General features: G+C 37.2%; 1 pseudogene; it reads right to left on the reverse strand.

The window, feature by feature from the left end:
• LOC119522268 overlaps positions 1–26,827 on the reverse strand; it is a 234,257-nt pseudogene that overhangs the window by 93,721 nt on the left and 113,709 nt on the right.

Here is a 26,827-nt window from a genome sequence, read left to right on the forward strand (position 1 = left end):
TGAATATAGATGCAAAAATCCTCAACAAAATACTTGCAAATCGAATCCAAAGACACATTAAAAAAATCATACACCATGACCAAGTGGGGTTCATTCCAGGCATGCAAGGATGGTTCAACATAAGAAAAACAATCAATGTATTAAAACACATTAAAAACTCGAAAGGGAAAAATCAATTGATCATCTCAATAGATGCTGAAAAAGCATTTGACAAAATCCAACATCCCTTTTTGATAAAAACACTTCAAAAGGTAGGAATTGAAGGAAACTTCCTCAACATGATAAAGAGCATATATGAAAAACCCACAGCCAGCATAGTACTCAATGGTGAGAGACTGAAAGCCTTCCCTCTAAGATCAGGAACAAGACAAGGATGCCCGCTGTCACCACTGTTATTCAACATTGTGCTGGAAGTGCTAGCCAGGGCAATCCGGCAAGACAAAGAAATAAAAGGCATCCAAATTGGAAAAGAAGAAGTAAAACTGTCATTGTTTGCAGATGATATGATCTTATATCTAGAAAACCCTGAGAAATCAACGATACACCTACTAGAGCTAATAAACAAATTTAGCAAAGTAGCGGGATACAAGATTAATGCACATAAGTCAGTCATGTTTCTATATGCTAGAAATGAACAAACTGAAGAGACACTCAAGAAAAAGATACCATTTTCAATAGCAACTAAAAAAATCAAGTACCTAGGAATAAACTTAACCAAAGATGTAAAAGACCTATACAAAGAAAACTACATAACTCTACTAAAAGAAATAGAAGGGGACCTTAAAAGATGGAAAAATATTCCATGTTCATGGATAGGAAGGCTAAATGTCATTAAGATGTCAATTCTACCCAAACTCATCTACAGATTCAATGCAATCCCAATCAAAATTCCAACAACCTACTTTGCAGACTTGGAAAAGCTAGTTATCAAATTTATTTGGAAAGGGAAGATGCCTCGAATTGCTAAAGACACTCTAAAAAAGAAAAACGAAGTGGGAGGACTTACACTCCCTGACTTTGAAGCTTATTATAAAGCCACAGTTGCCAAAACAGCATGGTACTGGCACAAAGATAGACATATAGATCAATGGAATCGAATTGAGAATTCAGAGATAGACCCTCAGATCTATGGCCGACTGATCTTTGATAAGGCCCCCAAAGTCACCGAACTGAGCCATAATGGTCTTTTCAACAAATGGGGCTGGGAGAGTTGGATATCCATATCCAAAAGAATGAAAGAGGACCCCTACCTCACCCCCTACACAAAAATTAACTCAAAATGGACCAAAGATCTCAATATAAAAGAAAGTACCATAAAACTCCTAGAAGATAATGTAGGAAAACATCTTCAAGACCTTGTATTAGGAGGCCACTTCCTAGACTTTACACCCAAAGCACAAGCAACAAAAGAGAAAATAGATAAATGGGAACTCCTCAAGCTTAGAAGTTTCTGCACCTCAAAGGAATTTCTCAAAAAGGTAAAGAGGCAGCCAACTCAATGGGAAAAAATTTTTGGAAACCATGTATCTGACAAAAGACTGATATCTTGCATATACAAAGAAATCCTACAACTCAATGACAATAGTACAGACAGCCCAATTATAAAATGGGCAAAAGATATGAAAAGACAGTTCTCTGAATACAAATGGCCAAGAAACACATGAAAAAATGTTCAGCTTCACTAGCTATTAGAGAGATGCAAATTAAGACCACAATGAGATACCATCTAACACCGGTTAGAATGGCTGCCATTAAACAAACAGGAAACTACAAATGCTGGAGGGGATGTGGAGAAATTGGAACTCTTATTCATTGTTGGTGGGACTGTATAATGGTTCAGCCACTCTGGAAGTCAGTCTGGCAGTTCCTTAGAAAACTAGATACAGAGCTACCATTCGATCCAGCGATTGCACTTCTCGGTATATACCCGGAAGATCGGAAAGCAGTGACACGAACAGATATCTGCACGCCAATGTTCATAGCAGCATTATTCACAATTGCCAAGAGATGGAAACAACCCAAATGTCCTTCAACAGATGAGTGGATAAATAAAATGTGGTATATACACACGATGGAATACTACGCGGCAGTAAGAAGGAACGATCTCGTGAAACATATGACAACATGGATGAACCTTGAAGACATAATGCTGAGCGAAATAAGCCAGGCACAAAAAGAGAAATATTATATGCTACCACTAATGTGAACTTTGAAAAATGTAAAACAAATGGTTTATAATGTAGAATGTAGGGGAACTAGCAGTAGAGAGCAATTAAGGAAGGGGGAACAATAATCCAAGAAGAACAGATAAGCTATTTAACGTTCTGGGGATGCCCAGAAATGACTATGGTCTGTTAATTTCTGATGGATGTAGTAGGAACAAGTTCACTGAAATGTTGCTATATTATGTAACTTTCTTGGGGTAAAGTAGGAACATGTTGGAAGTTAAGCAGTTATCTTAGGTTAGTTGTCTTTTTCTTACTCCCTTGCTATGGTCTCTTTGAAATGTTCTTTTATTGTATGTTTGTTTTCTTTTTAACTTTTTTTTTCATACAGTTGATTTGAAAAAAGAAGGGAAATTTAAAAAAAAAAAAAAAGAAAAAAGACAAACAAGGAAAAAAAAAAAAAAAGATGTAGTGCCCCCTTGAGGAGCCTGTGGAGAATGCAGGGGTATTCGCCTACCCCACCTCCATGGTTGCTAACATGACCACAGACATGGGGGACTGGTGGTTTGATGGGTTGAGCCCTCTACCATAAGTTTTACCCTTGGGAAGACGGTTGCTGCGGAGGAGAGGCTAGGCCTCCCTGTATTTGTGCCTAGGAGTCTCCTCCTGAATGCCTCTTTGTTGCTCGGATGTGGCCCTCTCTCTCTGGCTGAGCCAACTTGAAAGGTGGGATCGCTGCCCTCCCCCCTGCGTGGGATCAGACACCCAGGGAAGTGAATCTCCCTGGCAGCGTGGAATATGACTCCCGGGGAGGAATGTAGACCCGGCATCGTGGGATGGAGAACATCTTCTTGGCCAGGAGGGGGATGTGAGAGGAAATGAAGTGGGCTTCGGTGGCAGAGAGATCCCAAGACGGGCCGAGGGATCACTCTGGTGGGCACTCTTACGCACACTTTAGACGGCCTTTTTTGGGTTCTGAAGAATTGGGGTAGCTGGTGGTGGATACCTGAAACTATTAAACTACAACCCAGAACCCATGAATCTCGAAGACAGTTGTATAAAAATGTAGCTTATGAGGGGTGACAGTGGGATTGGGAATGCCATAAGGACCAAACTCCACTTTGTCTAGTTTATGGATGGATGTGTAGAAAAGTAGGGGAAGCAAACAAACAGACAAAGGTACCTAGTGTTCTTTTTTACTTCAATTTCTCTTTTTCACTCTAATTATTATTCTTGTTATTTTTGTGTGTGTGCTAATGAAGGTGTCGGGGATTGATTTGGGTGGTGGGTGTACAGCTGTGTGATGGTACTGTAAACAATCGAAAGTACAATTTGTTTTGTGTGGCTGCGTGGTATGTGAATATATCTCAATAAAATGATGATTAAAAAAAAAAATCAGAAATTAACTAAAAAAAAAAAAAAAAAAAAGAAACCCCATACCTGTTAGCAGTCACTCCCACTACCTCTCGCAAGTTATAGAATACTAAAAATCATACATGTTACCAATTCCAATGATATCAAACCAAGTAGTCAAAGTGAAAATACATTGAAATATTTTTAAAAGAATGACTTTCCTTCCCCCTGAGGTCAGGAAAAAGATGAAGATGCCTGCTTTCACCATTGCTTTTCAACATTGTACTGGAAGTTCTAGCCAGAGTGATCAAGCAAGAAAATGAAGTAAAAGGCACCCAACTTGGAAAAGAAGTAAAACTCTCTTTATTTGCTCATTATGTGTGTGTGTATGTATATAAAATCCCAGAGTCCACAAAAATTACTAGAGCTAATAGATGAATTCATCAAAGTTTCAAGCCTCAAGATTAGCATGCAAAAATCAGTTGTGTTTCTATGAACCATCAAAGAACAACCTGAAATGGCAATTAAAAAAAAAAAACAATGCCATTCACAATAGTATCTAAAATAATCAAATTTCTAGGAATAAATTCAACCAATGAAGAAAAGGACTTGTACACTGAAAACTACAAAACACTGTTGAAAGAAATTAAAGAAGACTAAATGAATGGCAAGACATCCTGTGGATCGGAAGACTTAATTTTGTTAAGTTGTCAATAATTCTCAAAGTGGTATGTAGATTCAATGCAATCCCTAACAAAATCCCAGCAGACTTTTTTGCCAAAATGGAAAATGCTCATCATTAAGTTTACATGGAATTGTAATAGCCAAATCAATACTGAAAAAGAATAAAATTGGAGGTCTCACATTTTCTGATTTTGGAGCTGATTGTAAAGCCAAAGCAATCAAAACAGTGTGGTACTGGTATAAAGATAGACATATAGACCACTAGAATCAAATTGAGAGTTTGGAGGTAAACTCATACAACTATGGCCAATTGATTTTCAACAAGTGTATGAAGTACACGCAATAGGAAAAGAATAACTTCCTCAACAAGTGGTGATGGGAAAACATGATGTCCACATGCAAAAGAATGAAGTTGGGCTCCTCCCTCACATCAAATACAGAAATTAACTTTGAATGGATAAAGGACCTAAACATAAATAGTTAAACTATACAACTCTTAAAAGAAAACATAGGAAGAAAACTTCATAACCTTGGATTTGGCAGTGACATCAAAAGCAAAAAGGAACAAAAGAAAAAATAGAAAAAGTAGACTTCATTAAGGGCCATTGCAGGTGTTGGGTGGCCTTAATTTCTCATTGAAGCAGGGTGGTGTTGAGAAAGGCAGGGGATAGGAAAGGTGTTGTAATAAAAGAGTGAAGATGGGCTAGGCAATAAAAGGAAAGGGAGAGGGTGCTATCTGAGCGCCAGCAGGTAGAGTTAAATGGTAATGGGTTCTGAAGGCCCAGCTGAGTGAGGTTGGCGTACATGAGTTTGTGTTGGCAGTAGTCTTTCTGGTTGTGTGGTTTTTCAAGCAGCCCTCACTTATCCAGGTGAATATTAGAACCTGACCTAGGCATGGGACTTTCCTCTGTGAGTGCAGGACAAGGTTGTAGGGGAATTGAAGGTGAATGGAGTAAGGGCAGGTCAGAAAAAACACCAGATGGTCTGGGACATGGTAAAGGAAAAGGGAAGGACAGAGCTGATAGGGAGGAAAAGGAAGGTAAAAAGAATTGTAGGTCTCTAACAGGTCAATAAGCAGGCTGGGCAGGATAAGAGAATGAAAGAGCTGAAAGGAAAGGAACAGATTAATGCCACAATAAATCCATGACCTACAGCCTCAACTGGGCCCTGAACACTACCCAGCAATCCAATCATGAAATAAATCACTCTCCAACTCATCACTGTGATTATTTAAAACCTTTCTCCTTGATCTTTGACCTCTCCCTATTTTCATACTTCCATTCTTAGTAGATAACCTCATCTAATAAAAGAGTAAATGGAACCCATCAGATGGGAACTCCCAAATTACAAATGGTCCTGCATTCACCATCTTGTTTCAAGGCATCTCACATCCTACTAAGGGCAATGTTTTATCCTGTTCACCAAATTCCATATCCCCCTACTTTTAACTGGACCTTGCTCCATCAATTATCCTCCTCCTCTCCTTGCTATCTTCAACCACTCCCTCTCTACTGTCTCCATCCCATCAGTGCTGAAATAGTCACTAATTTTTAAAAGAATAGAGAAGGAAAAAATACTCTTTACCCACACATCCCTCTTCAGGGACAAATTCCTCTTTCTTATTTTTCACAGCTTCTTCAAAGTGTTGTCTCTATTTTTCCTCTTCACTTTTCTGCTTTCTTGTCACACTTCAACCAACCCAGAAAACTCATGGTTTACTGGGAGATACGGATATTTCAACCAGGAGTTACAGGACAGTGTGGTAAATGCTATGATAGCTATTATACCATTTTTTATAATACACTGGGATGGTTTGAATCTGTATGTACCCCAGAAAAGTATGTTCTGAAATTTAGTCCATTCCTGTAGATGTGGGCACATTGTAAGTAGGATTTTTTGGCAAGTAGGATCTTAACATGTGAACCACCTCATTCAGTTAGGGTGGGTCTTAATACCCTTAATGGAGTCCCTCATAAGAGAATGAAATTCAGACAAAGAGAGAGAAAGCCATAGAGGTAGGAAGCTGAAAACCATGAAACCAAGAAGAGAAGGGACAGAGCAGCAGATGCCACCATGGGCCCTGTCATATGACAGAGGAGTCCAGGATTATCAATAACCTGTCTTCTAGGAAAAAGAAAATGCCTTGATTTTGACATTTTTTCTCAACCTCAAAACTGTAAGCTTGCAAGCTAATAGATTCCTACAATTGAAGCCAACACATTTTATAGTATCTTCTTTTGGCAGCTAGGCAAACTGGAACATACACCATGCTCATACTTGTCACAATGAACCATAGTTGTGATTTATTTGTCTGTATCAGTATCCTCTATCAGACTGCAAGTTCTCTGAGGGCAAAGATGCTATTGTGGTATCCACTATTTCCTCAGTACCCATCATACTAGGTGGCACATAGAAAACACTCATTATCTGCTGAATGATTAAATGAAAGTATTTACACTCATATGTGGATAACAAGAATATTTGGTTTATATAATAGCTTTCAATTTAGGCATTTTAGGAGTTCATTTTTAGCAGTATAGCACATGACATACATACTGACAGTCATATACACTAAGATGATATTGTCAGTCACTATACAATATTATCATAAGGAGAGTGGGACATACTCTGGGATATAAGTGTTCAGACTGAGGGAAAACCACAGGCATAAAGACATTCCTATCGAACTGGGGGTGAGAAGAAGGAACAGGGTATTGAAACAAGAAATGATGATAAAGAAAGAGCAACTAGACACAGCCCCCTTCCCCATAATGTCAACACCCCATTTTCATTTTTTATTAAGATTTATTCACATACCATACAATCATCCAAAGTATATAAACCACTGATCACATTACCATCATATAGTTATTCATTCATCACCATGATCAATTTTTTTTAACATTTTCCTTGTACCAGTAAAAGCGAAAGCAAGAATAAAAAAAGGTAAAAACAGAAAACCCAAATTGTCCACCCCCCTCCATTCTGCCATTAGTTTTTTTTTTTTTTGCTCCCTTTTTTCTATTCATCCATCCATACATTGGACAAAGGGGAGTGTGATCCACATGGCTTTCTGAATAACATTGTCACCCCTCATAAGCTATACTGTTATACAATCATCTTCAAGATTCAAGCATTCTGAGATGTAGTTTGATAGTTTCAGGTATTTACTGCTAGCTATTTCAATTCATTAGAACCTAAAATGGGTTTTCTATATTGTGCATAAGAGTGCCCACCAGAGTGACCTCTTGGCTCCTTTTGTAATCTCTCAGCCACTGAAACATTTCATTTCATTTCAGATAGCCCTTTTGGTCAAGAAGATGTTCTCCATCCCATGATGCTGGGTATAAATTCCTCCCTGGGAGTCATATTCAACATTGCCAGGAAGATTTACACCCCTGGGTGTCAGATCCCATGTACAGGGGAAGGCACTAATTTCACCTGCCAAGTTGGCTTAGCTAGAGAGAGAGGGCCACATCTGAGCAACAAAGTGGTACTCAGGAGGAGACACTTAGGCAAAATTAAAAGCAGGCCTAGACTCTCCTTTATAGTAACAGTCTTCCCAAGGGCAAGTCCCATGATAGAGGGCCTGGCCCATTAAACCACCAGTCCCCAATGTCTGTGAGTACATCAGCAACCACTGAGGTGGGGAAGCCCAATACCCCTGCATTCTCCCTGAGCTCTTCAGGGGGCTCTGCATAGTATTTCATTGTTTTTATTTTTAGATTAACTATTAACTATATAAAAAACCATAATAAAAAAACATTTCAAAGAAACCAAAACAAGGGAATAAGAAAAAGACAACTAACCTAAAATAACTACTTTATTTCCAACATGTTCCTACTCTAACCCAAGAAAATAAGCTAATATAGCAACATTTCTGTGAACTTTTTCCTATCATAACCACCATAAATTAACAAACCATAGTCATCCCTAGACATTCCAAGAATGTTAAATTTACCCACAACAGCTTATATGATTTTATTAGGTTATTGTTCCCCTTTCACTAATTGCTCTCTATTGCTAGATTCTCAACATTTTACATTATAAACCTTTTATTTTACATTTCTCAATGTTTACATTAGTGGTAGCATATAATATTTCTCTTTGTGATTGGCTTATTTCACTCAGGATTATGTCTTCAAGGTTCATCCAGGTTGTCATATGTATCACAATATCATTCTTCTTACTGCCACATAGTATTCCATCATGTGTATATACCACATTTTATTTATCCACTCATCTGTTAAAGGGCATTTCAGTTGTTTCCACCTCTTGGCAATTGTGAGTAATTCTGCTATGAACATTGGCATGCAGATATTTGTTCATGCCACTGTTTTCAGGTCTTCCAGGTATATACCAAGAAGTACAAAAGGTGGGTCAAAAGGTAACTCTAATTTCAGTCTTCTAAGGAACTGCCAGAGTGTCTTCCACAGTGGCTGAACGATTATAGAGTCCCACCAACAATGAATAAGAGTTCCAATTTCTCCACATCCTCTCTAGCATTTGTATTTTCCTTTTTGTTTAATGGCAGCCATTCTAATTGGTGTGAGATAGTAACACATTGTGGTCTTAATTTGCATCTCTCTAGTAGCTATTGAAGTTGAACATTTTTTCATGCTTTTTCGGCCATTTGTATTTCCTCTTCAGAGAACTGTCTTTTCATAATTTTTACTCATTTTATAATTGGGCAGTCTGAACTATTGTCATTGAGTTGTAGGATTTCTTTATATAAGCAAGATATCAGTCTTTTGTCAGCTACATAGTTTCCAAAAAGTATTTCCCATTGAGTTGGCTGCCTCTTCACCTTTTTGACAAACTCCTTTGAGGTACAGAAACTTCTAAGTTTGAGGAGTACCCATTTATTTTTTTCTTTTGTCACTTGTGCTTTGGGTGTAAGGTCTAGGAAGTGACCACCTAATACAAGGTCTTGAAGATGTTTCCCCACATTACCTTCTAGGAGTTTTATGCTACTGTCATTTATATTGAGGCCTCTGATCCACTTAGAGTTAACTTTTGTGTAGGGTGTGAGGTAGGGGTCCTCTTTCATTCTTTTGTATATGGCTATCCAACTCTCCCAGCCTCATTTGTTGAAAAGACTGTTATGTCCCAGCTCAGTGGCTTTGGGTGCCTTATCAAAGATCACTTGGACAGAGATCTGGGGGTCTATCTCCAAATTCTCAGTTCAATTCCATTGATCAATATGTCTATCTATGTGCCAGTACCATGCTGTTTTGACTACTGTGGCTTTATTATAAGGTTCAAAGTCAGGAAGTGTAAGTTTTTCCACCTCGTTTTACTTTTTTAGAGAATTTTTAGCAATTTGAGCCATCTTCCCTTTCCAAATAAATTTGATAACTAGCTTTTCCAAGTCTGCAAATTAGGTCATTGGAATTTTGATTGGGATTGCATTGAATCTGTAGATGAGTTTGGGTAGAATTGACATCTTAATGACATTTAGCCTTCCAATCCATGAACATGGAATATTTTTCCATCTTTCAAGGTTCCTTTCTATTTCTGTTAGTAGAGTTATGTAGTTTTCTTTGTGTAGGTCTTTTACATCTTTGATTAAGTTCATTCCTAGGTACTTGATTTTTTACTTGCTATTAAAAATGGTATCTTTTTCCTAAGTATCTCTTTACTTCATTCATTTCTAACATATAGAAACATTACTGACTTATGTACATTAATCTTGTATCCTGCTACTTTGATAAATTTGTTTATTAGCTCTAGTAGTTGTATCATTGATTTCTCAGGGTTTTCCAGATATAAGATCATAGCATCTGCAAATAATGACAGTTTTATTTCTTCCTTTCCAATTTGAGTGCCTTTTATTTCTTTGTCTTTCCAGACTTCCCTGGCTTGCACTCCTAGCACAATGTTGAATAACAGTGGTGACAGTGGGCATCCTTGTCTCGTACCTGATCTTAGTGGGAAGGTTTTCAGTCTCTCACCATTGAGTACTATGCAGGCTGTAGGTTTTCCATATATGCTTTTTATCCTATTGAGGAAGTTTCCTTCAATTCCTACCTTCTGAAGTGTTTTTATCAAAAAGGAATGTTGGATTTTGTCAAATGATTTTTCAGCATCTATTGAGATGATCACTTGATTTTTCTCTTTTGATTTGTTAATGTGTTGTAATACATTGATTGCTTTTCCTTTTTTGAACCATTCTTGCATGCCTGGAATGAACCCCACTTGATCATGGTGTATGATGTTTTTACTGTATCTTTGGATTCAATTTGCAATATTTTGTTGAGAACTTTTGCATCTCTATTCATTAGGGAGATTGGCCTGTAGTTTTCCTTTTTTGTGGCATCTTTGCCTGGTTTTGGTATTAGATTGATGTTAGCTCCATAAAATGTGTTAGGTAGTGTTCCATTTTCTTCAATGTTTTGAAAGAGTTTAAGTAAGATTGGAGTCAGTTCTTTTTGGAAAGTTTGGTAGAATTCCCTGTGAAGACATCTGGCCCTGCGCATTTATTTGTGGGAAGATTTTTAAGACTGATTGGATTTCTTCGCTTGTGATTGGTTGGCTGAGGTATTCTGTTTCTTCTCTGTTCAGTATAGATTGTTCATATGTTTCCAGGAATTGTCCATTTCTTCTACATTATCCAGTTTGTTGGCATACAATTGTTCATAGTATCCTCTTATATATATTTTTTTAATTCCTTCAGGATCCACAATAATGCCGCCTTTCTCATTCATTGTTTTGTTTATATGGGTCTTCTCTCTTTTTTATTTTGTCAGTCTAGTTGGGGCTTGTCAATCTTGTTGATCTTCTCAAAGAACCAACTTTTGGTGTTCTTTTCTCTATATTGTTTTTTGTTCTATATGTGATATTTCTGCTTTAATCATTCTTATTTCTTTTCTTTTACTTGGTTTAGGATTAGTTTGCTGTTCATTTTCTAGCTTCTTTGGTTGCTCCATTTGTTCTTTGATTTTAGCTCTTTCCTCCTTTTTGATGTATGCATTTAGAGCTATAAATTTCCCCCTCAGTACCACTTTTGCTGCATCCCATTGGTTTTGATATGTTGTGTTCTCATTTTCATTCATCTCTTTATATTTAGCAATTTCTCTTGCTGTTTGTTTTTTAACCCACTGATTGTTTAGGAGTGTGTTCTTTAACCTCCAGGTATTTGTGAATTTTCTAAGTCTCTGATGGTTACTGACTTCTAATTGTATTCCATTGTGGTCAGAGAATGGGCTTTGAATAATTTCAATTTTTATTAAATTTATTGAGCCTTGTTTTATGTCCCAGCATATGATCTATTCTGGGGAAAGTTCTGTGACCACTAGAGAAAAAATGTGTACCCTGGTGATTTGGGATGTAATGTTCTACATATGTCTGTTAAACCCAATTCATTTCTCAGATTGTTTAGGTTTTCAATTTCCTTATTGGTCTTCTGCCTGGTTGATCAATCTATAGGACAGAGTGATGTATTGAAGTCTCCCACAATTGTTTTGGAAACACCAATTGCTTCCTTTAGTTTTGCCAATGTTTTTCTCATGTATTTTGTGGAACCTTGATTGGGTGCATAAACATTTACGATTGCTATTTCTTCTTGCTGAATTGCCCCTTTTATTAGTATGTAGTGACCTTCTTTGTCTCTCATAACATCCTTGGATTTAAAGTCTATTTTATCTGAGATTAATATTGCTACTCCTGCTTTCTTTTGGCTGTAGCTTGCATGAAATATTTTTCCATCCTTTCACTAATTTCTTTCTGTCCTTGTGTCTAAGATGAGTCTCTTTTTTGCAACATATTGATTGTTCATATTTTTTTATCCATTCTGCCAATCTATATCTTTTAATTGGGGAGTTTAATTCACTTACATTCAACATTATTACTGTGAAGGCATTTCTTGAATAAGCCATCCTATTCTTTGCTTTATGTTTGCCAGATATATTTTTTCTCTCTCTCTCTTAATGCCTTTTAATATACCCATACTGAATCTCTTTAGTACTGAACCTTTCTCCATATCTCTCTCTCCTTTAGTTGTCCCTTTGTCAGTAAGTCTCCCTTAAGTATCTCTTGTTAGCAAATTCTCTCAGCATTTGTTTGTGGAAAATTTAAGCTCTCCCTCAAATTTGAAGGAGAGCTTTGCAGGATAAAGAATTCTTGGTTGGCAATTTTTCTCTCTCAGAATTTTAAATATGTCATGCCACTGCCTTCTCACCTCCATGGTGGCTGATGAGTAGTCCCTACTTAGCTTTATGCTGTTTCCTTTGTATGTGGTGAATTGCTTTTCTCTTGCTGCTTTCAGAACTTGCTCCTTCTCTTTGGTGTTTGACAATAGGTCAGAATATGTCTCAGAGTGGGTTTGTTTGGATTTATTCTATTTGGAGTTCACTGGGCTTTTGTGATTTGTGTATTTATGTTTAGAAGGTTTGGAAACTTTTCCCCAACAATTTCTTTGAATACTTTTCCTAGACCTTTAGTCTTCTCTTCTCCTTCTGGCACACTAGTGACTCTTATATTTAGACATTTTATATTATCTATCATATCCTTAAGTTCCATATAAATTTTATCAATTTTTCCCCCATTCTTTCTTTTGTTCTTTCATTTTTCCATACTGTTGTCTTTGAGGTTCCAGATTCCCTGTTCTGCTTCCTCTAGTCTTGTACTATGGGTATCCAGAATCTTTTTAATTTGGTTGACAGATTCTTTTATTTCCATAAGATTGTCTATTTTTTTATCTGCTCTTGCAATTTCTTCTTTATTCTCTTCTAGGGTCTTACTCATGTCCTTTATCTCCTGTGCCATGCTATCATTGTTTGTCTTTAGTTCTTTGATTAATTGCTCCCAGTACTGTGTCTCCTCTGATCTTTTGATTTGGGTGTTTGTGTTTGGGTTATCCATATTCTGGTTTCTTCATATGCTTTAAAATTTTCTGTTGTTTTTAGCCTCTTGGCACTTGCTTAACTTGGTAGGGTTCTTTTAGGATATGATGGCTGATTCAAACACTTGTCTCTTATTTGTCAGATCTACAGCTTGTTGGCATACACTTTAACTAACCAGCAGGTGGCATCTGTGAGACACCTATTCCCTTCATGCCAGTTCTCCCCAACTTTATCTTTGTGGTAAGTGGGGGTCTGTGAATTGTGGGTGTCCAATTGGTGCACCAAGTTGCATGTGTTTTTGGTGTCACATGCTGTGAATGTGGGGCATGTGTCTGAGTGGTTAGGGAGGGAGGGCAGCTTTAATAATCAAACCTCCTAATTTTTCCTGGAGATTTAAAGCTGTTGCAAGAGAGTGACCCTTCAGTTCAGTCTCACCACAGCTTGTCTCCACTGCTGACCCACAAGTCCTTGGTATTGGCATATAGTCCCTGGGACTTCTCTGTGGGTCCCTCTTCCAAACTGTGCCCTCCTAGGGCCTCTACTGAGGGAAGACTGCTATGTCCCAAGTTAGCACTGTCCCCTGAGGGAAATTCTGGGCCACAGCTGGAAGGATGGCTGTATGGGGCATGTTAATTTTCACTTTCCACACCCCTCTGCCTTCCTAACTCAAGGACAATTAGTTGTGGGTGCACAAAAGGCTACCATCACCAGATATTCTGGCATCTGTGCATATTACTGGAAACACTTCCCATTGCACTAGGTTGTTTGGCACAGCTCTGGGCTGCAGCAGTGGTGCTGGGCAGGAATGTTCCTAGCCCACCATAAAGATGGTGGTATAGGGTCTGGTTATTTTCCCCTTTAGGCTAACCTTTGCCTTGCTAGCTCTGAGACAACTAGCAATGGGCACATGAAAGGCTATCATTCATGCCAGATATTTAGGTGTGCCTAAAGGCTGTGGGGATGCAGTTCCTGCCATGTTTCACTGTGTGGTTCTCACTGCCTTATCTGCAACTGCTTTTGGTTGTGGATCTGAAACTCCAAACACCAATCTATGTTTTCCCCAGACTACAGTGTGGCTGCTGGTTATTCATCAGGCTCACTCACTCATTTCAGAATGTTGACTCCCAGTTTCACCAAGTGCATGGTCCCTGTGGATTTAGCAGACTTTTTCCAGCTGGTGCATTGCTGGAACTGGTGCTCTGGGTGACTTTCTGTCTTTTATCTTGTATTTTTCATGGAAATGTTTTTTTCCCTGTCTCTCCTAACTTCATCTTCTGGAAGCCCCCTCCATTTAATATGAACAAGTTTGGGTGGTCACTGCCTAGACACCCCTGAAGATTGAGAAAGTGATTAAATGAGAGGAAGGGGTGGCAATAGACAAGATAGGATTTAACAAAGGATTACGAATACTGACTATATATATATTTAGATGCTAGTGTATTAGGGTATTAGAATAGCTAGAAGAAAATAACTGAAATGGTGGAACTGTAATACATAACATACTTTGATACTTTCTCTATAGCTACTCATTAAATTGTACTTTGAAAGTTATCACCTTTCTGTATATATCTTATATTCCAAAATAAGGAAATAACTGAAACTGTGGAACTGTAACCCATAACATTCTTTGAAATTACCTATGTAACTAGTTAAATTGTACTTAGAAATTTGTCACTTTTCTGTATATATGCTATATTTCACAATAAGGAAATAACTGAAATTGTGAAACTGTAACCCATAACATTCTTTGAAATTTGATCTCTACTTATTAAATTGTACTTTGAAAGTTAACACTGTTATGTATATATGTTAAATTTCACAATAAAAGTCATCAGAGGAAGGAGGATCTAAGATGGTGACATAGAGAGGGGTGGAAGCTAAGTAGTCCCCCTGGAAAAACTAAAAAAAATAAAAAAACAGAAACAACTAGTAAATAATCTGGAATAACTGGGGGAGGGACAAACAAGACTGTCCACTCATCATACACCAATCTGAATTGAGAGGAATGCCTGAGGTCACAGCATAAATTCTGTAGGTAAAATCTTCAGATCCAAGTTAGGAAACCCCTAATCTCACAGCCTGAGCTGCAAATCCTCATGGTGCCAGAGAGAAGCTCTCTCCCAGCAAGTGAATATACCTGAGCTGAGCTCCAACAGGGGATTTAATTAGTGAGTGTGAACTGCTCCCTATGAGGTATGAATCCCCAACAAGCAGACAGAGGCTTTGGGTGATGACTCACCTTGGAGAGCCAGAGTGTTGCCTCAGACTAGCTTTGAAGGGGACTATCTGTTCCTTTTTTGGCTCAGTGGAGAAAGCCTCAGCCATTTTCAGTTCCCAGTGCTGTGACCCAGAGAAAGGTGGAGATAGCACAGGCAGAGAGAGACCATTGAAATTCTAATGACCCCTCCCTAGGGGGTCTATCTTCTCTAAGAGAAAAGGGGTGGGGCCCAGCTCTGCTATCCACCTTCCATTCTGAACCAGACCCCAGAGCCTGGGGGAAAAGAGCCACACCTCCTTACACTAGTCAAGAATTACAGGCTAACAGGTACCCCCTGCTGGGCAGAAAATCACAGTAACTTGAGGCATCACAGGGTGTACCAATTTTCTAAGACATACCATCAGGGAAACTGGATACTGAATATTTCTTCCTTCTGGGACCTGAGCCTGTTCTGATCTGGGAAAACAAGATTGGGGTAACCAAGGAAACCATGCCTAGAAAACAGAAAATTACAGCCTACACTAAGAAAAATAAAGTTATGGCCCAGTCAAAGGAACAAACTTACACTTCAACTGTGATACAGGAATTGAAACAACTAATAATAAGTCAATTCAAAAAGTTTACATAAGATATGGTGAAAGAGCTGAACCATATAATGAAAACACTGGGTGTATATAAGTTAGAAACTGAAAGCTCAAAAAACCAACTGGCAGAAACTATGGAAATGAAAGGCATAACACAAGAGATGAAAGACACACTGGAAACATACAACAACAGATCTCAAGAGGCAGAAGAAAACACTCAGGAACTGCAGAACAAAGCACCTGAAATCCTACACACAAAAGAACAGATAAAGAAAAGAATGAAAAAATATGAGCAATGTCTCCAGGAACTTAAAGACAAAATGAAAAGCAAGAATTTACATGTCATTGGTGTCCCAGAAGGAGAAGAGAAGGAAAAAGGGGCAGAAGCAATAATAGAGGAAATAATCAATGAAAATTTCCCATCTCTTATGAAAGACATAAAATTCAGATCCAAGAAGCACAGTGTACCCCAAACAGAATGGATCTGAATAGGCCTACATCAAGACACTTAATATTCACATTATCAAATGTCAGAGATAAAGAGAGAATCCTGAAAGCAACAAGAGAAAAGCAATCTATCACATACAAAGGAAGCTTGATAAGACTATGTGTGGATTTCTCAATAGAAACCTTGGAGGCAAGAAGGCAGTGGTGTGATATATTTAAGATACTGAAAGAGAAAAACCACCAACCAAGAATCCTATATCCAGCAAACCTATCCTTGAGATATGAGGGAGAGCTTAAAATATTCTCTGACAAACAGACAATTACAGAGCTTGTGAGCAAGATACCTGCTCTACAGGAAACACTAAAGGAAGCACTGCAGAAAGAAAGGAAAAGACAGGAGTGAGAGGTCTGGGAAACAATTTTGGGAGATAGTAGCCCAGCAATGTAAGTACACTGAAAAAAGATGACTGCAAATATGGTTGAAAGAGGAAGGCTCGGACCATGTGGGACACCAGAACAAAAGATGAACAATAAAGACTGGGACTGTGTAACTCAGGGAAACCTAGGGTGCTCAATGATTGCAATAAAAAGTACAAATATGTTTTTACATGAGGTACAACAAATGAATGTCAACTTTGCAAGGTGTTAAAAAGAAGATGGGATTGGGGGGGGAAGACAACCAATGCAAAGTAGAGGCTAGAATTAACAGAAACATTGTATTATGCTTCCATTAATGTAACAAAGGAAATATACCAAAGTGAAATGCATATGGGGGGGTGGGGAATAGGGGAAGGGTATGGGACTCCTGGCATTGGTGATGTCTGACTTTTTATTCTAATTTAGGTTAGTGCTATCTTTCCTTTTGTCACTTTCTAGCTATCAAGTTTTTTTATTTGTTTGTTTTTCTCTCTTTCTCTTTTCTTTTTCTTTTGCCTTTCTGCCTTCTTTGATTCTTACTCCATCTTTGTGGAAGAAATGGAGATGTCCTTATATAGAGGGTGGTGATGGTGCTCAATACATAAATAGATGACTATATGGGGAAGCAATGATTGCTTAGGATGGAATATATAATGTGTGAAGAAAACCATCTTAAAAGAAATGGGTTGATGAAGAAATCTTGAGGGCACTATATTGAATGAAATAAGACAGACACATAGAGGGAAATATTGCAGGGTCTTCCTGATATAAACTAATTATAGTATGTTAACTCATAGAAATGAAATATGTTACCAGGATATAGAAATGAGGCTAAAGAATGGGGAGCAGTTGCTTATTATGAGCAGAATGTTCAACTAGGGTGAACGTAAATGTTTGAAAATTGACAGGGGTGATGGTAGCATGTTGTGAGAATAACTAACAGTGCTGAAAGGTATGTGAAGATGGTGGAAAGGGTAAGCTCAGAGTCATGCATGTAACCAGAAGGAAAGTCGGAGGTTAAGAGATGGGAACGTATAAAACATGAATCTTGTGGTGGACAATGTCTGTGATTAACTATAGAAATATTAGAAATCTCTCTCATGAACTAGAAAAAATGTATGTCACTATAAGTAGAAGTTAATAATAGCAAGGCATATAGGGAAAAATATATACCTATTGCAAACTATATACTACAGTTAGTAGTTTTTTAACATTCTTTCATCAATAGTAACAAATGTACTATAACAAAACTATGAATCAATAATGGAGGCACACATGGTTAGGGATATGGGAGGATCTGAGTTTCCTTTTTTTGGTCTTTATTTCTTTTCTGGAGTAGTGAAAATGTTCTAAAAATTGAAAATAATTAATTGTGTTGATGGATGTACAGCTGTATGGTGGTGCCATGGGCAATTGATTGTACACTTGGATCTTTGGATAGTTGTATGGTATCTGAACAATCTCAAAAAATTAAAAAAAAGTCATGAGAAATAAAAAGAAACATCAGAACTGGGAATATAATATTCCGAGGGTGTTGCAGCTCACTCACACCAGGCCTACTACTAATGGTGGGTTTCCCCTCATTGCTATAGGTTGGTTACAGTAAAGCCTTTGACTCCAATATTTTTAATGTGTTCTTTTGGCATTCTCTTTTTCTTTCCATAACAATGTATTTTCAATTACATAGAAATAGTTGTTGAAAACTAGGATTTGGTTCAACTTTCCTAGAATTTAAGTGTTATAAAAAATTAAATTATTTGTTCCATTGGATAGAAATACTTAAGGAACCAAGGCATTATTGCCATTATGCATTTTTAAATGCATTAAAAAGTGCAAGTACATATGGCCTAATACATTTGATTTCACTAATATTGATTCATACATATTCCCATTTAGATTAAATTACAAACCCATTATTACAAAGTGCAGAACTGAAATTTCCTGTTGATTGGAATCTGTTTTTAGTACAGATCTATCTGTAATAAGGACTGCCCTGACGATCTGTCTGTAATGAATGAAACAGTAAACCAGTAATTCAAAGTCCATGGATAATTCTCATTTATAGTTATATAACCACCAGAAGACATATTTCAAATATTTAAGTGAAGAGAAAAGTGTCACCTCCCAAAACCAAATCAAGTTCTATTTTTATATTTTCTTGGTTCATGAAAGAAGGGTGTGTGACATGCAGACAAACCCCAGGTGAAACAAAAGAGATGAAATTATGTTTGTCTCCCCCCAAACCAGATTCTATAAGAAAACACTGGTAAGATATTACATATATCTTTGGTTTAGTATACATGTGAACCCCACTTGAAGAACAGACTTTTGCATCATATAGAAATGTCAATATAATCACAGCTAAATTTTCCCAAGTTTCACCTTCCATTGTATAGTGAGAGGAGGAATACCTTACCTGTATATCACATTCAAGCATGGGTTCTCAGAAAAGTAACTGTCCTCCACAAAGAAATGCTTAGAGATTATTCTCTGACCAAACTGATCTATGGTTGCTTTATATCTATAAAGAAGAAAAGCATAGCAAAAACTTTCACATCAATGATTAAATAATTGTGACAAGAAGCAATCAGCTACCATTCTTGAATCTAAAACCAATTTCTTCTGAAGACAAGATTTAAAAATTGCCTACAATTTAACATTTTCCAACACAAAACTGACAATTATAGAATACAGTGGTACATCAGTACTTGATTGCATTGAAACTCATCAAATTTGGTACTCCATGCATTTTGATGTGAAAATTTTGTCCTGGTACACATTTATTTGATACTTGATATGCAAGCTAGAACTTGTTGGTGTCAGTTGCCTGACTTGCTACCATTTCCAGCCAAAACAAAGGGTCAAGCATTAGTCATGCAGTAGCTCTTGACCTGTGCACTTCCCCTTCCAGTCTTACCATAGTTTCTGTGGTCATTTTGTGTATTTTTGCACTTTTTTCTCATATGGGCCCTAAGAAAATAAGCAGTGATAGCACTGAGTGAAAAGAAAATTACTTCACACCACCATTGAGCAAACAAACAAAAAAAGAAATAATAGGCAAATACGAGAGCAGTGTTCACATTACTGATCTTACTAGGGAATACGGCATGCCTAGAACAATGGTCTCCACCATCACTAATAATAAAGAAGTGATAAAAAAGGCTGATGTTGAGGTTAGTGGAGGAATACAGTGAAGATCAGCACTGAGGAGCTGCAGGAACTACAGAAGGAGCAGAAACAATATGTGGCCGAAGAGATTTCTTCAGGTGAAGAGGAGATAAGGGAGGATGTTCCCAGTTCCTTGATAAAAGAAATGTGTGCAAAATGGGCAGAAATTCAAAACTTTGTGGAGAAGCACCATCCAGGAAAAGCTCTGAAAAGTAGAAATGTGAATTTATTGAATGACCAATTTCACATTTTCAAGGAATTCTGAAAAGACAGAAGCAGTCCTCACTGGACAAGTTTTCAGTGAAGGTGACAAAGAGTGTATCAGAACCTGTGGTGCAAGTTGAAAAGAGAAAGAATACCTGAAGTGCAAGTGCCTGATATTATCTTGGAGGGGGACTCTACTTCCAAGCATCATTCCATGTAAGCTCTCCTCCTCACCAATCTCCTCCCACATCCCATTAGGCCATGAACTCTTCTCAATACAGGTAAAGTGAAGTTTTTATATTATTTAATGTAAGTATTTATTTTTAGGTTTATTTCTCATGTAAAGGAATGGTATACAACCATATCTTTTTACATATTGCCTCAAAAATGTGCATTGTCTTTGGTTTGGGAATGCATTATATTTATTTACATTATTCCTTATGGGAAAAACTTGTGTGGTACTCATCATTTTGGTATTCATTGCTTTTGGTACTCATTGCACTTCTCAGAACCAATTAATGACAAATACTGAGGTACCACTGTATATACTCTAGTCACTGTTTTGAAGTCTTTTAAACTATAAAATAAACATTGAATACTACTTAAATTATTTATTTGAATATCCTTAATAAGAAATGTAAAGTCAGAATAAGTATTATAGTATAATTATAAGCTTCTCTAATGTTTAGGGACATAGAAGACTTTCCTTTTTTCTAACAGCCCTAAGAAAGGGGGAAGAGAAAAGTTGATTAAATATCTTGTTATAACATTCACAGACAGTAAAAGTCACTAAAGGCTTTTTTTATTTTTCTGTTGTGTTGTTTTTTCTTTTGTTTAAGAATAGCTATCTAGTCACATGTTTGAGAATGTTTTAAACAGAAAAAAAGGGGTTAGAGCTTCATTTAATATCTCTTTCCACTTCACCTGAAAGGGTGATCATAGAAAGATTTCTTTCAAGTGCTGTTTCCAAATAAGGAAAACACTTATGCACAGACATTATCAGGTCTCTGTCATCTGATATGTTTTGGGACATGAATCATATAGAACCCTCCACTGACCTTCTTTCAATGTGTCTAGATAAAAGGATTAATAAGAATCCATCTCCTTGCAGTGCCACAAGTTATAAATGTGCTTTATAGAGCTCATTATCCAAACTAATGGACTAAGGGTGACATCCTTGAAATGGACTTACCAGTACAGAAAAGGCCAGTATGCAATATTTCAGGAACTACATGCAAATGACTGCATGCTTGCTGAATGTTTTTATTATGGAAATATCAATTTACTTTCATCAGAGATTCTCCGTTTGGAAACAGAATTATTTTATTAGATATGCAATTATATGTTGCTCCTGATTAAATTCAAGCAAATAATTTCAAGCTTATACCATATTTGAAATATACTGGTATAAAATAAAATATGCTAAATCATTCTAAAAACAAGCCAAATAAGCAATATTTTACAGGCATAAAGGCATTAAAATAACTAAGACCCAAGACCAACAGTGAGAGGAAATTTAATTTGTGTTTCCTGAAGGCAGAGTATGATATGCTGATATTTTTTAATAAATGGCATACTACCATTGTCAGGATAGGCTATGATGTCCAGTAACCAATTCATGACCTTTTAATACATACATTATATTACATTAATGTTCATGTGATTTTTCCCATCTCACCTCCACTTCTCCTCACTTCTACACTCCTGTTTCTATGCATACCTTCTAATACTTCATTTGAATTCTTGCCTTATAAAATACTTAGCTAAATAAATGTACTGTATTTATAAATATACACATTATTTTCCAAAATAATTGTTTCAGAACTGAAAAGATAAGTTATTCATTCAATCTTTTGTTTTAAAAATTTCATATACTAATTGAAACAAAGGGTACTTTAAGCTATTGAGAACTCTGCTGATCTGTCATTAATCATTGATCGCTATTTGTTCTGTAACCACAGAAAATCTTTATTTTTCTTTTTCTTTTTACTTTTAGCTCAGAGACTATAGAAAGTCAAGAGGGAATAACTTAGGCAGAAATAAACAGGATGTTAAATGTCATATATCTCAATAGGCATTTGCCTTATACAGGTTTATCATTTGCTAAAACTCAGCTAATGTGCACTTAAGATTTGGGCACTATATATAAATTTAACATCAAAAGGAAAAACTGTAAACAAATATTGAATGCTAGTTAATGATGTGCATGCTGAAGTGTTTAGGGAACAGTGTACTGATACCTACAATTTAATTTTAAATGTACCAAAAAATCAAGATGAATAGGTGGGTGCAAGGTTGAATATTTTTGTTAGGTATGTGATTAGGAAAGCATATTAAACTGTTGATGGCAGAATCTAGGTTGTGATACACAGGTGTTCACTCTGAAATTCCAACTTTGGTGTATGTTTGGAAATTTTCATCATAAATGTTGGAATAAAACTGGAGGGGAAAAGTGAGGTTAGCATCAATTTTGGGCTCTAGTTTATGTCTATGCAAAAGGCTCCTATTTAAATAAGCCATGTAACTAAATTTGGCACCCAATCTTGTGGAAACCTCCTTGCTTTGTAGGCTTCCAAATACTCACAGGGCTGCTTTGGTGGTGGCTTCACCTATGGTAGATGGTACACATTGGTTTCAGAAGTTACAGTATTAGAAAGGACTACTGGGGATAACTCAAAAGGGATGTTTTGGAGGGTTATTAGGGAGCTCAATATGTAAGGACACAATACTAATAAACCTGCCTATTTATTCTGATGCTTCTAGATAAAACAGTGATTCTCAAAGGAGGAGGAGGAGAAGGAAGCAAATCAGAATCACACCTGGGGGACTTTTTCACATTATATGTACCCCTGGAGAGTCTGATAAGCTCCCAAATCCCAGGAAAGAATCACTGCCACAGCATGCCACTGGCTACTGTTATATCTTTCTGTTGTGGTAGGCAGAGAAAAGACCTACTAGTAGAGAAAAAAGTTTATTTCTGCAGAAATTGAGGTGATGGTTACATAGGTTCAGTTTCAATCTGGTATATAATAATAACATGACTCACCTGATCATTTCACCCTGAAGTGCTAAGGCTTTTGGTCTAAGTAAAGCTGTTCAAACTAACAAAATTTTAAGTTATAAAATTTATTCTCTCCTCAGATAATTGACTTGTCATGTATTAGGCCTAACTGGGAGAAAAATGAAGATAGGAATATTGACTTGGAACCTGGACTTAGACTTTGTATTATAAATATTAATATAAAATATTAGATGACATTCAAGTAGTAGAAAACAGCAAAATAAAGCAGTGCTGTCATGGACATGAAACTCCTACCTTCCCACTCTTCCCACTTAAACATGAGGAAGCCAATAATGATGGACAACATTTAGGATTTGGTTGAGGGCCTTACTGAGCCTCATAAATAGCAAATTAAGGAGGAACATGATAGAAATTCCCAGTTACAGGGACACAATGACCAGGTGGATCATAAGAATCACCAAACTAGAAACAAACATTTCTAGAGCTGAGCTTTCTAAATCAGCAAATCACAACAGATTTTCAGTTCCTGGTTCAATGATATGAGAACATAAATAGAAAAATGATGGTAAGCAAGAAAACGCTCAGCAAGATGAAAACTTAATATCTGGAATTTGGTCCAGAAAAGAAAAATAAAATTAAAACAGGCATCCAGTCTCTGTGATCTTCAAAATTAATATCTCAACTAATTGCATAACAAAAGCAGAAATCACATGTGAGATAACTAAAAGGGAAACGTTATTTAAAGAAATTAGAAAATTCATAGTCACTGAAAGAAACAAAAGAATTCTTCCTATTCACTTTGCCCTTCCATGATTTCTCAAACCCATCAGCTCAAATGCCACCTCTGCCATGAAACTATCCCAAAACACTTCTCACTCATTTTTCTTGGATAAAAATCTACTCCAATTGTTTCAAACGTGATTTACATGTAGACCTCCAAAACTATGCTTCTCTACTTTGACCTCTTCCAAGCACTATATCCATATTATTAACTTCTATTATCTATTTCTTTCTGAAATGATTCCAAGCCCTTTAAACATAGTATGTCCTAAACAGAGCTCATCATCATCACTCCTCACCTGCTTCCCCCCTGTAATCCCTATCTCAAGTAATGGCATGACCAGCAGTCACAGATTTTCTCTATGTTGGAATCTCTATTCTCATATCTACTTTACTACTAAATTTTGATTCCAGGTTATAAATATTTCTTGAAATTAGCCACTTCTCTTCATCCTGACTGACACTGCCTTCAAATCTTATGCCTCACATGGACTGCTAACAAGTTGGTAGCTAACAAGTTGGTAGCTCATTTGTTCAACACAAAGGAATGGCATAACAACCATGTGCCAAGCACTTTTCTAGGAGGTAAGAATAAAAACATCTTTTACTTAAGGAAATCTCAATATAGTGAAGGTGCAGACAATTACAAGACAATGCCAAAGCCCAACAGTAAAAGATAAGGAGAAGGCATTAAGAGAGTACTAAAGAGAGGTACTTAACTCAGCCTAGCATGCAGCAGTGGAGTATAAGGGAATGCTCTCTGGAGGAAGTGCTACATTAGCAACTTTTAAAGGATGAAAAACAAATGAGCAAGTAAGGGGAAGAAATTTTCAGAAACCAGGGCAGCATTTATGTAGTACAGAAGGAAGTAAATGAAGAGCAAGTATACAAAAAACCACAAGCAGTTCAATAATAAGTGACCATAAAATGGGAAACAGGGAGGGAAGAGAGAATAGGCTAGAGAGGTAGGCAGAAGGCAGATCACATGATATATAAAGGGTCTCAGACTTTATTCTGAGGTGATAGCAAGCCACTGAAGTTTTTTAAACAGGCAGCAAAAGAGCCAGATCTGCATACTGAGAAGTTATAAATGTGTAATTACCTTGTTAATTTATTTATTCTTTAACTGAAGTTTTTTAAACAGGCAGCAAAAGAGCCAGATCTGCATACTGAGAAGTTATAAATGTGTAATTACCTTGTTAATTTATTTATTCTTTAATGGTGCCCAGTAGACTATAAGCAGCATAAGAACAAAGGCCATGATTATCTTTTCCTCTGCTGTATCCCTAGTGTCTGGTACCCAGAAAACATCTAATCTTATTGGATGGATGGTTCAATGGACAGATGATGATGGAATATCAACAGCATAGAGACAGAAAGGAGAGATGCAGAATCTCTGATTTGGGAGGGAAAGACTCTTTCCATCAGAGTGCTTCTTCCAAATGACTGCCAGAATTACTAACTTAAAAATAGCAATCTAATCTTGTTATTTACTCACTTAAAACTACCACTGATTGTAGTTAAAGCTCCTTAGAAAAGCATAGAAGGATCTTCACATTATTTCCCTGTTCCAGTTTTTTAATGCTGTCATAATGCCAAATACCAAAAATGGATTGGCTTTTATAAAAGAGGGGGTTATTTGGTACACAATTACAGTCTTAAGGCCATAGTGTCCAAGGTAAGGCATCAACAATTGGGAAACTTCACTGGAGGATGGCCAATGGTGTCCAGAAAACCTCTGTTAGCTGGGAAGACACATGGCTGGCATCTGCTTGCTCCCAAGTTGCATTTCAAAATGGCATTCTCCAAAATATCAGCTTTCAATGGCCATCTTCAAAATGTCTCTCAGCTGCAGCAAGAAGTGAGATCCTTCTGTATGAGCTCTTTATATGGCTCCAGTGATTTAATTCAGACCCACCCTGAATGGGTGTGGTGACACCTCCATGGAAATGATCCAATCTAGCTCTCGTCCACAGTTGATTGAGTCATATCTCCATGGAAACAATCAATAAGTTCTAACATAATCAACACTAACACATCTGTCCCCACAAGATTGCATCAACGAATATGGAATTTTGTGGGACATAATACATCCAAACCAGCACAGTCCCTGTCACTGGATTCCAAATCATACAATTACATTATACATTGCTATTAGCTAGTGTGCTGGGTTGAATGTATTCTGTCCCCCAAATGCCATTATCTTTGATGCAGTCTTGTGTGGGCAGTCTTGTGTTGATTAGATTGTGATTCTTTGATTGAGTGTTACCATGGAGATGTGACTCACCCAACTGTAGGTGATAACACTGATTAGATAATTTCCATGGAGGTGTGGCCCTGCTATTCAGTGTGGGCCTTGATTAGTTTACAAGGGCACTATATAAGCTCACACAGAAGGAGCAAGCTTGCTACAGTCAAGAGGGACACTTTAAAGAACACACAGGAGCTGAGAAAGTAGCTGTAGTTTACAGAGACATTTTGGAGAGAGCTCAGAGCTGAGTGAAGCTAAGAGAGGACAAATACTCCAAGAGCAACTGGGAGTGACATTTTGGAGAGAAGCTGAAGCCTAGAGAGGAACATCTTGTGAGAAAGCCATTTACAAACCAGAACTTGGAGCAGATGCTAGCCATGTGCCTTCCCAGCTAACAGAGGTTTTCTGGATGCCATTGGCCATCCTTCAGTGAAGGTACCCCCTTACATTGGAAACTTTATGGCCTTAAGACTGTAACTTTGTAACCAAATAAACCCCCTTTTATAAAAGCCAATCCATTTCTGGTGATTTGCAAAAGGGCAACATTAGCAAACAGGAAGAGCTAGCATTTATTGATATCTTGCTTTACATAATAAACTGCTTTATGAGCTGCACCTGTTCACTTAATATGCATAATAACCCTTTGTGGTATGTATTATGCATTGTCCCTCTTTACAGATAAAGAACCCAG

This window comes from Choloepus didactylus, chromosome X, assembly GCF_015220235.1.
Source record: "Choloepus didactylus isolate mChoDid1 chromosome X, mChoDid1.pri, whole genome shotgun sequence".
Lineage (NCBI taxonomy): Eukaryota > Metazoa > Chordata > Mammalia > Pilosa > Megalonychidae > Choloepus > Choloepus didactylus.